This window comes from Spinacia oleracea, chromosome 6, assembly GCF_020520425.1.
Source record: "Spinacia oleracea cultivar Varoflay chromosome 6, BTI_SOV_V1, whole genome shotgun sequence".
NCBI classification, from domain to species: domain Eukaryota; kingdom Viridiplantae; phylum Streptophyta; class Magnoliopsida; order Caryophyllales; family Amaranthaceae; genus Spinacia; species Spinacia oleracea.
The window spans coordinates 2232728-2249834 of record NC_079492.1 but is presented as its reverse complement, the minus strand read 5'-3'; the positions used below and the strand labels follow the sequence as shown (position 1 = coordinate 2249834).

The window sequence follows — 17107 nt, the reverse complement described above, 5'->3', positions numbered from 1 at the left end:
AATTTCAGAGTGAAGTAGAGAATCAATTAGGCAAGAAGATTAAGGCACTGCGGTCTGATAGAGGCGGTGAATATCTGAGCTATGAATTTGATGACCATCTGAAAGAATGTGGAATTCTATCAGAATTGACTCCTCCTGGAACACCACAATGGAACGGTGTGTCAGAACGGAGGAACAGAACCTTGCTAGACATGGTCAGGTCAATGATGGGTCAGGCCGAACTTCCATTAGAATTTTGGGGACATGCACTAAATACAGCTGCACTCACTATAAATAGAGCTCCGTCTAAAGCTGTCGAAAAGACTCCATACGAACTATGGTTTGGAAAGCCTCCAAATGTGTCTTTTCTTAAGATTTGGGGATGTGAAGTATACGTCAAACGATTAATTTCAGACAAACTTCATCCAAAATCTGACAAATGTATCCTTGTGGGCTATCCAAAGGAAACAAAGGGGTATTACTTCTACAATACATCTGAGAACAAAGTGTTTGTTGCTCGAGATGGTGTCTTTTTGGAGAAAGATCACATTTCCAAAATGACAAGTGGGAGAAAAGTAGACCTCGAAGAAATTCGAGTCGAACAACAAACTCTAGAGAATGCTCAAGATGACATTCAGGATGAAACTCAGAGATCTTTAGAAGAATCTGGTGAGAATCATGGTCAATCTAGAAATGTTACCCCGCGTAGATCGCAAAGATATAGATCTCAACCGGAAAGGTACTTAGGTATTTTGACGAACGAGAGCTATGACGTTCTATTACTTGAAAGTGATGAACCTGCGACTTACAAGCAAGCTATGACGAGCCCTAGCTCCAAGCAATGGCAAGAAGCCATGCAATCTGAATTAGACTCCATGTCTGAAAACCAAGTATGGGATTTGGTCGATTTGCCAGATGGCTACCAAGCCATTGGAAGCAAATGGGTTTTCAAACTGAAAAAGGACAAGGATGGGAAACTTGAAGTTTTCAAAGCTAGATTGGTTGCAAAAGGTTACAGGCAAGTCCACGGTGTGGATTACGATGAAACCTTTTCACCAGTTGCAATGCTAAAGTCTATTCGAATAATGTTAGCAATCGCTGCATATTACGATTACGAAATATGGCAGATGGATGTCAAAACTGCTTTCTTAAACGGCGTTTTAACAGAAACTGTGTTTATGACACAGCCTGAAGGTTTTGAGGATCCAAAGAATGCTAAAGAGGTATGCAAGCTAAAGAAATCAATCTACGGATTGAAGCAGGCATCCAGGAGCTGGAATATACGTTTTGATGAAGCGGTCAGTGACTTTGGTTTCATCAAGAACGCGGACGAATCTTGTGTATACAAGAAGGTCAGTGGGAGCAAAATTGCTTTCCTAGTATTATATGTCGACGACATATTGCTTATCGGAAATGACATTCCTATGTTGAACTCTGTCAAGATTTGGCTTGGGAAATGTTTTTCGATGAAGGATCTAGGGGAAGCACAGTACATATTGGGCATCAAGATTTACAGAGATAGATCTAAAAAGATGATTGGACTTAGTCAAAGCACTTATATCAATAAGGTGCTTGATAGGTTCAAGATGGCGGACTCCAAGCGAGGCTACCTACCCATGTCTCATGGAATGACTCTAAGCAAGACTCAGTGCCCAAAAACACTTGATGAGCGTAGACGAATGAATGGGATTCCATATGCATCATTGATTGGTTCAATAATGTATGCTATGATATGTACACGCCCGGATGTTGCGTACGCACTCAGTGCTACGAGCAGATACCAGTCAGACCCAGGAGAGGCGCATTGGACTGCTGCCAAGAATATTCTGAAGTACCTGAAAAGGCACAAAGATGACTTCCTGGTCTATGGTGGAGATGATGAATTAATTGTTAAAGGCTATACGGACGCAAGTTTCCAAACCGACAAAGATGATTTCAGATCACAGTCTGGGTTTGTCTTCTGCCTCAACGGAGGAGCAGTAAGCTGGAAAAGTGCTAAGCAAAGCACCATTGCGGATTCTACAACTGAAGCGGAGTACATTGCTGCACATGAAGCAGCAAAGGAAGCTATATGGCTAAGGAAGTTCATAGGAGAACTTGGTGTAGTCCCCTCCATTAAAGGACCAATAGCCCTGTATTGTGATAATAACGGAGCTATTGCACAGGCAAAAGAGCCTAGACACCACCAGAGAGTCAAGCATGTACTTCGTAGATTTCACCTTCTGCGAGAGTTCGTTGAAAGAAAAGAAGTCGAGATAAGCAAAATTGGAACTGATGACAACATATCAGATCCATTAACTAAACCTCTGCCGCAAGCGAAGCACAACTCGCACACTGCAGCTATGGGAATCAAGCATATTGGAGAATGGCTTTGATGTCTCTGTTTAATGTTTTAAAGTTTTAGAGTTTAAATCTTTGTAAAACATTATTGGTTAATCATTCACAATAAATGAAAGGAATTCATTTTTCCATTTAATTCGTGGTTTATTAAATGATGAGTCCCTTCAACTTGACGATATATTCAAGATAGACTGTCAGGACCAGTCCTGTGACTAAGAAATGTCTATCAAGTGAACTTGAATGTCAAAGGTTGAAAATGGTCCCTAATCGGAGTTTTCTATAAAATTGGACGCATAGAAAACGTTAGACGATTAGAATGCAAGATGACTAGTAGTTCTGTTTCTTGAACTATGTGGACATGGCAATGTCATAATCATTTGCATAGATACTTACTTTGGGAAGACTAGTATCGGACAAGACCTATGAAACTTTACTGTAAGAAATGAAAATCTGTCATAAGTAAATTTCATTAAATTATTAGACACTAAATCCTCAATACCTGAGTGATTTGAGATTACTTGTTTGAGAACTGGTTGCTTTGACGTTGACCAACCGTCGCACCGTAAAAGGAGGCTATAAAGGCAACGCTCAGGTAATCACCTATCAAACGAAGTCTAATCTCAAGATCGCAAGATTGGGATTGTCCTCCCATAAATCGGGATGAGATGCTTAAAAGTTGTACAAGGCCACTCGGAGAGCTAGAAACTGTGAAATGCATGGCCGTGCTCGGATGAATCATAGGCTATGATTATCTGTTTATTTGATCAGTTGAACTCTGAAACCGAGGAACACCTCTGGACATAATAAGGATGACAACTCTTACCTTATGTTCAAGAGCAAGCATCGAGCGACAAAGGAATTAGGAAATGCACACTTGTCCCTAAGGACAAGTGGGAGACTGAAGGAAATAATGCCCTTGGTCCAAGTATGCATTCTATGTTAAGTCTAATAAATGCGGTTCAGTATTAATTAACAAGTTAATAATTCAGTGAGATCAAGTGAGCTGAATGCCTAGCTAGAGGCCGCTTCAGTTCAAGTGGAATTAATGATATTAATCCACAGCTTACTCTTGACTGAACCCGTAGGGTCACACAAATAGTACGTAAACGGATCAAGTATTTAATGGCATTAAATACTCCATCTATGAATATTCGGAACCGACGGATCTTGGTTTCAGTGGGAGCTAAGATCGTCACAGGCAAGAAATGAATACTCCGGAAACGATGATATTGCCGGAAACGGAAATATGGATCGTATCGGAAATATGAATATTATCCAAGTCGTAGATGTTGCCGGAAACGGAAACATGGTACGTATCGGAAAATATTATTGGAAATGGAAATATTACCAGAATCGGAAATATTGCCGGAAACGGAAATATTGTCAGAATCGGAAATATTACCGGAATCGGAAAATAATTCCGGAAACGGAAATATTAAATATTTGTTCGAAACGGAAATTAATTCCGGAATCGGAAATATTAAATATTGTTCGTATCGGAAATAGATTCCGGAAATGGAAATTTAATCGGAAGCGTATCGTACGAATTAGCATCGGACGAGGCCTGCCGGACGAAGGCCCAGCACGAAGCCAGGCCGTCGCCCAGCAAGCACGCACGCCACAAGCCCAGCGCGCGCCAAGGCCACGGATGCGTGGGCCTTGCTGCGTGGGCTGCAGCTCGCACGCATGGGCAGTCCTTGTGGCTGCCGTGTGTGTGTGTGAGTTTGAGCTCATGCGAGATTCCTGAATCTGCAAGAGTCAGTGTATGATTAAATGTCTATTCCTATTGGATAAATTGATTAAGTAGAATTCATGTAGAATTCTAATTCCAATTAATTCGCATCCTACTAGGATTACGATTCCTTTTCCATAACTCTATAAATAAAGGCCTAGGGGTCATAATTTATAAAAAAGTTTAAAAGTATTCAAAAGTGAGTTTTTGAGAGAAAATTCAAACACCCATCTTGCCCCAAAAGTGCCGAATTTTCTGAGTACCTTAAGGGCGATTCTAGTTGGTCAATCTTAAGGCGGATCCGGACGTGCTGTGGACTTTCTACGGAGGGACGACACTTGGAGTCCTAAAAGACTTGTTCTTGTTCGGTTCGGGCGCAGCTAGGGAAGGCACGCAACAAAGAGTATGCATCTAATTATGCTATATGATTATGTGTAAATAATATGTTTCCTGGGTTAATGGTTGTTTCCGCATGATCTATGTAAATGTCATATGTATCATAACCTAACAGAATGGTATATATTGTATATGTACTGTTTTGCAGGTTATGAAGTGACTAGTATGGCCCAAATAGGATAGAAAATATGGTCTGCGTACCATTAATTTGAATGTAATTGGTCTAAAGTACCAAAGTTGTTTTTCAAATTCAAATATGGTCTGCGTACCATCAAATAGTTGTAATTAGTTTTAATTATAGCTTATCCTATTTGAAGAAAATGGTGCCTCCTACGGAGATTTTCAAGACGGACTTTGAAGTCAAAGCTTTAAGATGAAGTCGGGCCATACTAGATCACATTTATCTTATGCATGCTTTAAGTTATTTATTGCTTTAAATATGTCTTAATTATGCATAAGATTGTGGCTTGATTATGTTGCATGATTAAGGATTTTAGTTCACTTAAAATCTAACCAACATAGTAAGAGCCTTAAGTTCCAAACTTAAAAATTGAGTTAAAAGGTGCCATGCCAAAATATACACTTGCTTGGATATCCTTTACATCAATCTAGTAATAGTTTTCGCTCAGCGAGGTGTTACTTATTGGTCCTAAAGGGGCAAGGTACACAAATAATTGTGAGTACATGTTAGTTTTGGTGAAACTCAACGATATAAGTAAGGAGTCCTTTTATGTCGTGGCAAAATCGATAGGTTTACCTAATAAGTTCTTAGACGTACCTATCAACCAAGAATAGTTTCTAGACTATTAGCAAAAGGCTTTTGCTTACCTAAGATGTTTTAGGATTAAGTCGACAAACTGTGCTTAGTTCTTCAATGATTTTAGGATCTTGGAATCATTTTATTCACACCTGCCGGAACACATAACTTGAATAAAATGCTTAATAAACATTGAATTATGCATGTATGCTAGAATTTAAGTTTATTAAGAGAAACTGTGAATGGTTATTTATTTGTTTATTCTTTTCAATTGTAGTTTTTAATATGGCAAACAACAATTCATTCAACATTCGATCAATTCTCGAAAAGGAGAAGTTGAACGGGAAAAACTTCCTTGACTGGCAAAGGAACTTGCAAATAGTTCTTATGCAGGAAGAAAAGGAGTATGTCCTAGATGAGGCGATGCCCGAAGCCGCAGGCGACGGGGTCACTCAGGCAGCCCTCAATCGTTGGATTGATGCCAACAAGGATGTGAAATGTCTAATGCTCGCCACCATGAGTGCGGATCTGCAGAAAACGTTCATCAACTCAGATGCTTTCACAATCATCAGTGAGTTGAAGAACATGTTCCAAGATCTGGCTCGAGTCGAAAGATTCGAGACTCATAGGCAAATTCTTGAGACCAAGCTTAAGAAAGGCGAGCCCGTAAGTCCACATGTTCTCAAAATGATTGGACTCATTGAGAATATGAGTCGGCTGGATCAGCAATTTTCTCAGGAAATGGCTATAGACACCATCCTCCATTCTCTTCATAGCGGGTATGATCAGTTCAAACTGAACTACAGTATGAATAGTCTGGACAAAACGCTCACTGAGCTTCACGGTATGCTGAAGACCGCTGAAAAGACGCTCAAAAGTGATAAGCAGGATGTGCTTATGGTGCGTGGGGGCAAGTTCAAGAAATCTGGAAAGAAGAGGAATGCTAAGAAAGGTGGCGACAAGGCCAGCCCAACTAAGCAAACTGGCGCCAAATCTGTAAAGAGGAAGGTCAGTCAACCCACTTCTGAATCCGAATGCTTCTACTGCAAGAAGAAGGGGCATTGGAAGAGAGATTGCTTGAAGCTAAAGGAAGATCAGAAGAACGGAACAGTCGTTCCATCTTCAGGTATTTTCGTTATAGACTGTATACTTGCTAATTCAACTTCTTGGGTATTAGATACAGGTTGTGGCTCACACTTATGTTCCAATCCACAGGGACTAAGAAGAAGTAGAAAGTTAAGCAAGGGTGAAGTCGACCTACGAGTGGGAAATGGAGCACGGATTGCTGCATTAGCTGTAGGAACTTACTATTTGTCGTTGCCCTCCGGGCTAGTTTTGGAACTGGAAGAATGTTTCCATGTTCCAAGTCTTACTAAAAACATCATTTCAGTTTCTTGCTTAGATGCTAAGGGATTTTCCTTTTTAATAAAAGACAATAGTTGTTCGTTTTATTTTAAAGAGATATTTTATGGATCTGCTAGATTAGTCAATGGACTTTATTTATTAGATCACGACAAACAAGTATATAACATAAATACCAAAAAGGCCAAAAAGAATGATTCAGATCTCACCTATCTGTGGCATTGTCGATTAGGCCATATAAACTTGAAACGCTTAGAAAGACTTCAAAAGGAAGGAATTCTAGAACCATTTGACTTAGAGGATTATGGTAAATGCGAATCATGTTTACTTGGCAAAATGACAAAGCAACCTTTCTCTAAAGTTGGAGAAAGAGCAAATGAACTATTGGGTTTAATCCATACAGATGTATGTGGACCAATGAGTACAAATGCTAGAGGTGGTTTCAGCTACTTTATCACTTTCACTGATGACTTCAGTAGGTATGGTTATGTCTACCTAATGAAGCATAAGTCTGAATCCTTTGACAAATTCAAGGAATTTCAGAGTGAAGTAGAGAATCAATTAGGCAAGAAGAACAAGGCACTGCGGTCTGATAGAGGCGGTGAATATCTGAGCTATGAATTTGATGACCATCTGAAAGAATGTGGAATTCTATCAGAATTGACTCCTCTAGGAACACCACAATGGAACGGTGTGTCGGAACGGAGGAACAGAACCTTGCTAGACATGGTCAGGTCAATGATGGGTCAGGCCGAACTTCCATTAGAATTTTGGGGACATGCACTAAATACAGCTGCACTCACTATAAATAGAGCTCCGTCTAAAGCTGTCGAAAAGACTCCATACGAATTATGGTTTGGAAAGCCTCCAAATGTGTCTTTTCTTAAGATTTGGGGATGTGAAGTATACGTCAAACGATTAATTTCAGACAAACTTCATCCAAAATCTGACAAATGTATCCTTGTGGGCTATCCAAAGGAAACAAAGGGGTATTACTTCTACAATACATCTGAGAACAAGGTGTTTGTTGCTCGAGATGGTGTCTTTTTGGAGAAAGATCACATTTCCAAAATGACAAGTGGGAGAAAAGTAGACCTCGAAGAAATTCGAGTCGAACAACAAACTCTAGAGAATGCTCAAGATGACATTCAAGATGAAACTCAGAGATCTTTAGAAGAATCTGGTGAGAATCATGGTCAATCTAGAAATGTTACCCCGCGTAGATCGCAAAGATATAGATCTCAACCGGAAAGGTACTTAGGTATTTTGACGAACGAGAGCTATGACGTTCTATTACTTGAAAGTGATGAACCTGCGACTTACAAACAAGCTATGACGAGCCCTAGCTCCAAGCAATGGCAAGAAGCCATGCAATCTGAATTAGACTCCATGTCTGAAAACCAAGTATGGGATTTGGTCGATTTGCCAGATGGCTACCAAGCCATTGGAAGCAAATGGGTTTTCAAACTGAAAAAGGACAAGGATGGGAAACTTGAAGTTTTCAAAGCTAGATTGGTTGCAAAAGGTTACAGGCAAGTCCACGGTGTGGATTACGATGAAACCTTTTCACCAGTTGCAATGCTAAAGTCTATTCGGATAATGTTAGCAATCGCTGCATATTACGATTACGAAATATGGCAGATGGATGTCAAAACTGCTTTCTTAAACGGCGTTTTAACAGAAACTGTGTTTATGACACAGCCTGAAGGTTTTGAGGATCCAAAGAATGCTAAAAAGGTATGCAAGCTAAAGAAGTCAATCTACGGATTGAAGCAGGCATCCAGGAGCTGGAATATACGTTTTGATGAAGCAGTCAGTGACTTTGGTTTCATCAAGAACGCAGACGAATCTTGTGTATACAAGAAGGTCAGTGGGAGCAAAATTGCTTTCCTAGTATTATATGTCGACGACATATTACTTATCGGAAATGACATTCCTATGTTGAACTCTGTCAAGATTTGGCTTGGGAAATGTTTTTCGATGAAGGATCTAGGAGAAGCATAGTACATATTGGGCATCAAGATTTACAGAGATAGATCTAAAAAGATGATTGGACTTAGTCAAAGCACTTATATCAATAAGGTGCTTGATAGGTTCAAGATGGCGGACTCCAAGCGAGGCTACCTACCCATGTCTCATGGAATAACTCTAAGCAAGACTCAGTGCCCAAAAACACTTGATGAGCGTAGACGAATGAATGGGATTCCATATGCATCATTGAGGTTCAATAATGTATGCTATGATATGTACACGCCCGGATGTTGCGTACGCACTTAGTGCTACGAGCAGATACCAGTCAGACCCAGGAGAGGCGCATTGGACTGCTGCCAAGAACATTCTGAAGTACCTGAAAAGGCACAAAGATGACTTCCTGGTCTATGGTGGAGATGATGAATTAATTGTTAAAGGCTATACGGACGCAAGTTTCCAAACCGACAAAGATGATTTCAGATCACAGTCTGGGTTTGTCTTCTGCCTCAACGGAGGAGCAGTAAGCTGGAAAAGTGCTAAGCAAAGCACCATTGCGGATTCTACAACTGAAGCGGAGTACATTGCTGCACATGAAGCAGCAAAAGAAGCTATATGGCTAAGGAAGTTCATAGGTGAACTTGGTGTAGTCCCCTCCATTAAAGGACCAATAGCCCTGTATTGTGACAATAACGGAGCTATTGCACAGGCAAAGGAGCCTAGACACCACCAGAGAGTCAAGCATATACTTCGTAGATTTCACCTTCTACGAGAGTTCGTTGAAAGAAAAGAAGTCGAGATAAGCAAAATTGGTACTGATGACAACATATCAGATCCATTAACTAAACCTCTGCCGCAGGCGAAGCACAACTCGCACACTGCAGCTATGGGAATCAAGCATATTGGAGCATGGCTTTGATGTCTCTGTTTAATGTTTTAAAGTTTTAGAGTTTAAATCTTTGTAAAACATTATTGGTTAATCATTCACAATAAATGAAAAGAATTCATTTTTCCATTTAATTTGTGGTTTATTAAATGATGAGTCCCTTCAATTTGACGATATATTCAAGATAGACTGTCAGGACCAGTCCTGTGACTAAGAAATGTCTATCAAGTGAACTTGAATGTCAAAGGTTGAAAATGGTCCCTAGTCGGAGTTTTCTATAAAACTGGACGCATTGAAAACGTTAGACGATTAGAATGCAAGATGACTAGTAGTTCTGTTTCTTGAACTATGTGGACATGGCAATGTCATAATCATTTGCATAGATACTTACTTTGGGAAGACTAGTATCGGACAAGACCTATGAAACTTTACTGTAAGAGATGAAAATCTGTCATAAGTAAATTTCATTAAAATTATTAGACACTAAATCCTCAATACCTGAGTGATTTGAGATTACTTGTTTGAGAACTGGTTACTTTGACGTTGACCAACCGTCGCACCGTAAAAGGAGGCTATAAAGGCAACGCTCAGGTAATCACCTATCAAACGAAGTCTAATCTCAAGATCGCAAGATTGGGATTGTCCTCCCATAAATCGGGATGAGATGTTTAAAAGTTGTACAAGGCCACTCGGAGAGCTAGAAACTGTGAAATGCATGGCCGTGCTCGGATGAATCATAGGCTATGATTATCTGTTTATTTGATCAGTTGAACTCTGAAACCGAGGAACACCTCTGGACATAATAAGGATGACAACTCTTACCTTATGTTCAAGAGCAAGCATCGAGCGACAAAGGAATTAGGAAATGCACTTGGTCCAAGTATGCATTCTATGTTAAGTCTAATAAATGCGGTTCAGTATTAATTAACGAGTTAATAATTCAGTGAGATCAAGTGAGCTGAATGCCTAGCTAGAGGCCGCTTCAGTTCAAGTGGAATTAATGATATTAATCCACAGCTTACTCTTGACTGAACCCGTAGGGTCACACAAATAGTACGTAAACGGATCAAGTATTTAATGGCATTAAATACTCCATCTATGGATATTCGGAATCGACGGATCTTGGTTTCAGTGGGAGCTGAGATCGTCACAGGCAAGAAATGAATACTCCGGAAACGATGATATTGCCGGAAACGGAAATATGGATCGTATCGGAAATATAAATATTATCCAAGTCGTAGATGTTGCCGGAAACGGAAACATGGTACGTATCGGAAAATATTATCGGAAATGGAAATATTGCCGGAAACGGAAATATTGTCAGAATCGGAAATATTATCGGAATCGGAAAATAATTCCGGAAACGAAAATATTAAATATTTGTTCGAAACGGAAATTAATTCCGGAATCGGAAATATTAAATGTTGTTCGTATCGGAAATGAATTCCGGAATCGGGAATTTAATCGGAAGCGTATCGTACGAATTAGCATCGGACGAGGCCCGCTAGACGAAGGCCCAGCACGAAGCCAGACCATCGCCCAGCGAGCCGCACGCAACGCACGCCTCGACCAGGCCCAGCGCAAGGCCAGGCCCAGCCAAGGGCGCGCGCGCGCACGCAGCACCGCACATGGGCTGTGCGCTTGTCGTGGGCTGCAAGGCCTGCGCGGGTGCACGGCTTGTGCGATGCGTATGCCGGAAATCCTAATTCTATTGGGATTCGTGCGAAGATTAAAATCCTAATCTTATTAGAATTGCTTTTTTATTTAGAGTCCTAATAAAGTTCTAATTAACAAATCCACATCCTAGTAGGATTACAATTCCTTTTCCATACCTCTATAAATAAGGGCCTAGGGGTCATTATTTATACACATAAGTTTTCAAGTATTCAAAACTAGGATTTTTAAGCAGAAAAATCAGCCATAACTCTTGCCCATTTAGCCGAAAATAATAGTACCTTAAGGGCGATTCTAGTTGGTCAATCTTAAGGCGGATCCGGACGTGCTGTGGACTATCTACGGGGGGACGACACTTGGAGTCCTAAAGACTTGTTCTTGTTCGGTTTGGGCGCAGCTAGGGAAGGCACGCAACAAAGAGTATGCATCTAAATTATGCTATATGATTATGTGTAAATAATATGCATTCCTGGCTTAATGGTTGTTTCCGCATGATTTATGAATTGTCATATGTATCATAACCCAACACCAACGTATGGGGCATCCGTCGGAAAAAGTGTTGCAGTTACTTCCTCCTGTGAGTCATAAGATTAGGAATAATAAAAACATTTGTGATGTATGCCCACGGGCGAAACAATGTAGGGAGAGTTTTCCAAATAGTGATAGTCGTGCAAGTCGCCCATTCGACCTTGTTCATCTTGATTTATGGGGGCCTTACAAAACACCCTCGTCGAGTGGGGCGAAGTATTTTCTTACCATTGTGGATGATTATTCTAGGGGTGTGTGGATTTATTTATTGTGCAATAAAATGGAAGTTGAATCGTCGTTTCTTAATTTTGTTGCCATGATTAAATGTCAGTTTAATCGATCCCTGAGAGTTGTTCGCAGTGACAATGGTACTGAGTTTAATTGTTTGCAAGGTTATTTCTTTAAAAATGGGATTCTGTTTGAGTCGTCATGTGTTGGGACACCTCAACAGAATGGGAGAGTCGAGAGGAAGCACCAACATATTTTGAATGTTGGGAGAGCGTTACGGTTTCAAGGGAATCTTCCTATAAAATTTTGGGGGGAATGTATTCTGGCAGCTTGTCACTTGATCAATCGTACACCTACACCGGTCCTTGACAATAAAACCCCTTATGAGATGTTATTTGGAAAACCACCATCGTATGTGTCTATCCGGGTATTTGGGTGTCTGTGTTATGCGTATAATCTCCGGAGTAAAGGGGATAAGTTTGCGTCTCGTGGTCGCAAATGTGTGTTTCTGGGTTACCCGTTTGGCAGGAAGGGATGGCAACTGTACGACCTGGAGACACACGAGTTCTTTGTCTCAAGGGATGTAAAATTTCATGAACGGACGTTTCCATTCGCAGACACGTCGACTATGTTGCCTGCAATGCATGATGGTGGTGGGGTGCTTGACCAGTGGGGTTTGGATGAGAGTGGGACTGGATGTACTCAGGAGGTGTCGCCTGCAGGTGACAATGAGGAAGTGTCGTCACCTGCAGGTGCCACAGAGGAGGTGTCGTCGCCTGCGGGTGACACGGAGGAGGTCTTGTCGACTGTGAGGGAGGAAAAACATGATACACCTAGTCGAGGTGAATCAGACGTCGCCTCAGGTGTAGATGAGACGACGGGTAGTGATGAGAGTGAGACAAGGCAGTGTGTGGAGGATACGGAGTTAGGAAGGGGGAAGCGTGTGAAGTTTCTGTCGACAAAGCTGAAAGACTGTGTGATACATACAATACGGGAAAATATAGTACTTCCGACAAAACACCTACGGCGTCACCACCCTCAGGTACTCCTTATCCTATCACATATTTTGTTAATTATGAGCGTTTTTCGTCAAAGCACAGGCATTATATAGCAGCATTGCAAGAAGGGCAAGTTCCTAAGAGTTTTAAACAAGCGATGCAACATGAGGGGTGGCGTCAGGCAATGGCTGCTGAAATCGACGCGTTGGAGGAACAGGGGACATGGACGTTGGAAAATTTGCCGGAAGGGAAGAAAGCACTGGGGAGTAAATGGGTGTATACTGAGAAGCGTGATGAGGATGAGAATTTGTTGAGACTGAAGGCTCGATTGGTATGTTTAGGGAATCATCAGGAGGAAGGGTTGGATTATAATGAGACATTTGCTCCCGTCGCGAAGATGGCGACAGTTCGAACTTTCCTAGCTGTCGCAGCTGTCAAACAGTGGGACGTGCATCAGATGGACGTCCACAATGCGTTCTTGCACGGTGACTTGGAGGAAGAGATCTATATGAAGATTCCTCCTGGATTCAAGAAGAATCACTTTGACAAAGTGTGTCGAATGAGAAAGTCGTTGTATGGGTTGAAACAAGCACCTAGATGTTGGTTCCAGAAGTTGTCGACGGCATTGACGCACTATGGATTTCGACAGTCGCTGTCCGATTATTCGCTCTTTACTCTGTCTAAAGGTACGTTGCAGCTGAGTGTGCTCATTTATGTGGACGACATGATTATCGCAGGCAATAACAAGTTTGCGCTTGAGAGTTTTAAGGCATACTTGAAGGAGTGTTTTAAAATGAAAGACCTCGGGGCTCTGAAGTACTTCCTTGGGTTAGAGGTGGCACGAAGTAGTCAAGGGTTCTATGTATGTCAGAGAAAATATGCCATCGACATCATCTCAGAGGCCGGATTGTTGGGAGCAAAGCCTGTGGACTTTCCCATGGAACAGAATCATAGGTTGGCATTGGCAGACGGGCCAGACCTGTCGGACGGTGAGCAGTATAGGCGTCTGATCGGACGTCTGGTTTATTTGGCTGTCACGCGACCAGACGTTGCCTACTCTGTACATGTCCTATCTCAATTTATGCAAGCACCAAAGGAGGCACATTGGGAAGCAGCTTTGCGAGTAGTGAGATACTTGAAGAAGTGTCCGGGTCAAGGTATACTACTTCGGTCGGACAGTGCGTTGCAGTTGGAGGGGTGGTGCGACTCGGATTGGGCAGGGTGTCCGGCCAATGACGCGTCGGTCGGTGACTGGATGGTTTGTGTCACTTGGTATGTCGCCAGTTTCTTGGAAGACCAAGAAACAACATACTGTTTCTCGGTCGTCTGCTGAGGCAGAATATCGATCGATGGCAGCTCTGACGTGTGAGTTGAAGTGGTTGAAACAACTACTACGCGACTTGGGGGTGACACACGACCAAGGCATGAGGATGTATTGCGACAGTCAGTCTGCGTTGCATATTGCACAGAATCCGGTGTTCCATGAAAGGACAAAACACATCGAGTCAGATTGTCATTTCATTCGAGATGCAATCAAGGAAGGGATCATCAGTCCGTCGTACGTGTCGACGAAGGTTCAGTTAGCAGATATCTTCACCAAAGCGTTGGGGAAGGCGCAATTTGAGTTTTTTTTGAACAAGATGGGCATTCGAGATCTACATGCTCCATCTTGAGGGGGGATGTTAAGATATGTTAAGATATTAGATATTATTCTGTGAATATTCTGTAACTATGGTATGTTACCTAATGTGTACCTAGGGTTTAGGTAACTGAGTTGTACTATATATACGTGTGTGATTAATGAGAATGATACGAGATTACACAATATTTGACAAATACAAATACCAATCAGGTTTCTTGAGGAAGACCGGAACAGGCTATTGATCCATAGTGGGGCCAAGACGGTTTTAAATATTTTTCTGCAAGCAGCTTCTCCACAAAGATCATATTTACAGGGTTTTTGTGTTGACTTCATGACATATAAAATGATATGAATTTTGTGGAAAAGCCCCAAGCAACCACAAAATAAGAGCGAAATTCACTGATTAACATGGACTAAACAAAAATAAATAAAAAGGAAATGATTTCTAGTAAGGATTTCATCCAACGGTCCAGGAGAGGAGTCATACATAATTATTTTGTCCCAGATTTCAAATTCTTATAGTTTTCTTTTCTGCGAGAAGGAGAGCCAGAGGTATCGAAGAGAAGGGGGAAGTAGACAAGCAAATTTTGAGTTGACAGAAAGAGCTGCAGAGAGCATGCATTCTGGTGCAAGGAGTATAATGTATATACAGAACAGGAGATTGCTAAGGATGTTACCGAAAAATCAGGGTCTACCAGTATGAGTAAAGTGCAAATTAATTTATTCAATGACGAACATGAAAGTACTGATCTTAGAGTCATTTAATCTTCTAAAGGACCTATTAATTAATATTGTTTATATACTAGTATAGTAGATCAGTAAACTAATCCTGCCCATTAATTACTAACTACTAAGAAGTGTTTTAGCTTCTAATTCTTGCTTTCCTTTTTCACTTATGGAGAGAAAATAAGGGAAAGAAGGTGGAATTTCCTTTCAAATTAAAATATAAAATCATAAGATATAGTAGTTGCCTAAATTTTGACACCTAAACCTAATGCATTATATGCAATTATTCATCACTTGAGAAAAAAAAAATACGAAGGAAGCATTTGAGTTGCTGAGTTCATATCTTCTATTAATATCAATTTATCATTTCTTTCGAAATACTTATTGATAAACCCCCAGCTTACATCTTGTGAGAATCCTTAGAGCAAAAACTATTATTTTGTCACATATAATATGGCTGAAATTATTCCACCACCACCAACAACAACAACAACAACAACAACAACAACAACAACAACAACAAAGCCTTAGTCACAAAATATTTTGGTTTATTCCAAAAACTAACTAGATACTGAATTATCAAAGAAGTATGAATTACACCAAAAAACAAAGTAACCATTTTCAAAATACAACACAATGCGAGATAAAGAGATAAAAGAATCAAAATAAAGAGGGCAGACTTACTTCATTATCTTGAACCATCATTGTTGATGCAAACATTAGAGTGAAGGGAAGAGGAAAGAAAGGGGAGTAAATGGAGTGAATAGTGGAGTGAACAGTGAAATCACCCTGACCCTGCTGATGAACAGACGAGTAAACAATAGGAGGAAGGTGACACGTCAGTGATTTTTAATTTTTTACCGTTTGATGTAACTACACAATAAGAACAACGGCTGGGATGAAATAAGTACAGTTGTATTTTTTGTGACCAAGACGACAAATAGCAGATAGTTTCTGTACGAAGGTTTCTTGCAGATTCTAAAGACGGATTGGCCATTGTATTCTAATTAGTTTTGAGAGTTTGGTATGGGTAATCTTGATATTTTAGTAAGACATTATCTGTTTCGTAATAAATGAAGTGGAGAGAGAAAATGAATACAAAGGAGGCCAAATGATTTTATGTTGTTGTACACTGGTATTACAGAATGAGAATGTTTTGCCTAAATAAAACCATAGAAGTAGACCTATTAAAACGGTTACTCGAGTCAGGCCCAGATCTGGTTATTTCTGGTATTGGAACATGATCCGGTCGGGTTATATACTTATATCGGGTCACTTTATCAATTGGGTTTAGTCGGATTTAGGTGGGTTCGATCAGTTTGATTTCTGGTCGGGTTATTTTTTCATCTCGGGTATACGTCGGCTTTGGATTGAGTCTTATTCCGGGTACTATTTCGAGTTCGGGCCTTATCGAGTCGGGCTTGAGTCGGACTTGTAGCTTTAATATCGGATTCAGGTCAATTTCAGGTCAGATAGTTATCGGGTCGATTAAATTTAGGTGGGTTCACTCTCGAACACGAGTTATATTAGGTCTGATTGCTATCAGGCATCCCTCGATGGGCTGGGCAACGCTGCTGGACGAGCCAGCCAGCGCTGCCCGCGCGCGCAGCCTTCAAGTGCTCGCTGCCTTGCTCTCTTCGCCCCTCCCGCCCATACGCACGCAACACATAGCGCATGGCAGGGCTGCTGCCTTGCGCGCATGTGCCACGCCCTTGCTCGCTGCATCGTACCGCATGGGCGACGAGCTCCCTTGCTCGTCGTCGCATGCCCGCACTATACAACACCCCTTAAGGGTAACACTTAGCGTCCATTGCTTCGTGCGTGCAAGATTCGTGAACGGATTTCATAAAAGTTAAAACTTTTATTATTTAAATTTATTGACGAATTAATA

At 41.1% G+C, this 17107-nt stretch overlaps 1 long non-coding RNA gene across 2 annotated transcripts in view; it reads right to left on the bottom strand.

Moving 5' to 3' along the window:
- The window catches only part of LOC110792667 (uncharacterized), a 32851-nt gene extending 16547 nt beyond the window's left edge, over window positions 1-16304 (bottom strand). For both annotated transcript variants that reach the window (XR_008924350.1, XR_002534487.2), the window contains exon 1: window positions 15901-16304. This is a non-coding gene — a long non-coding RNA (uncharacterized lncRNA). The remainder of the gene's footprint in view (window positions 1-15900) is intronic.
- Window positions 16305-17107: the final 803 nt, after the last annotated feature.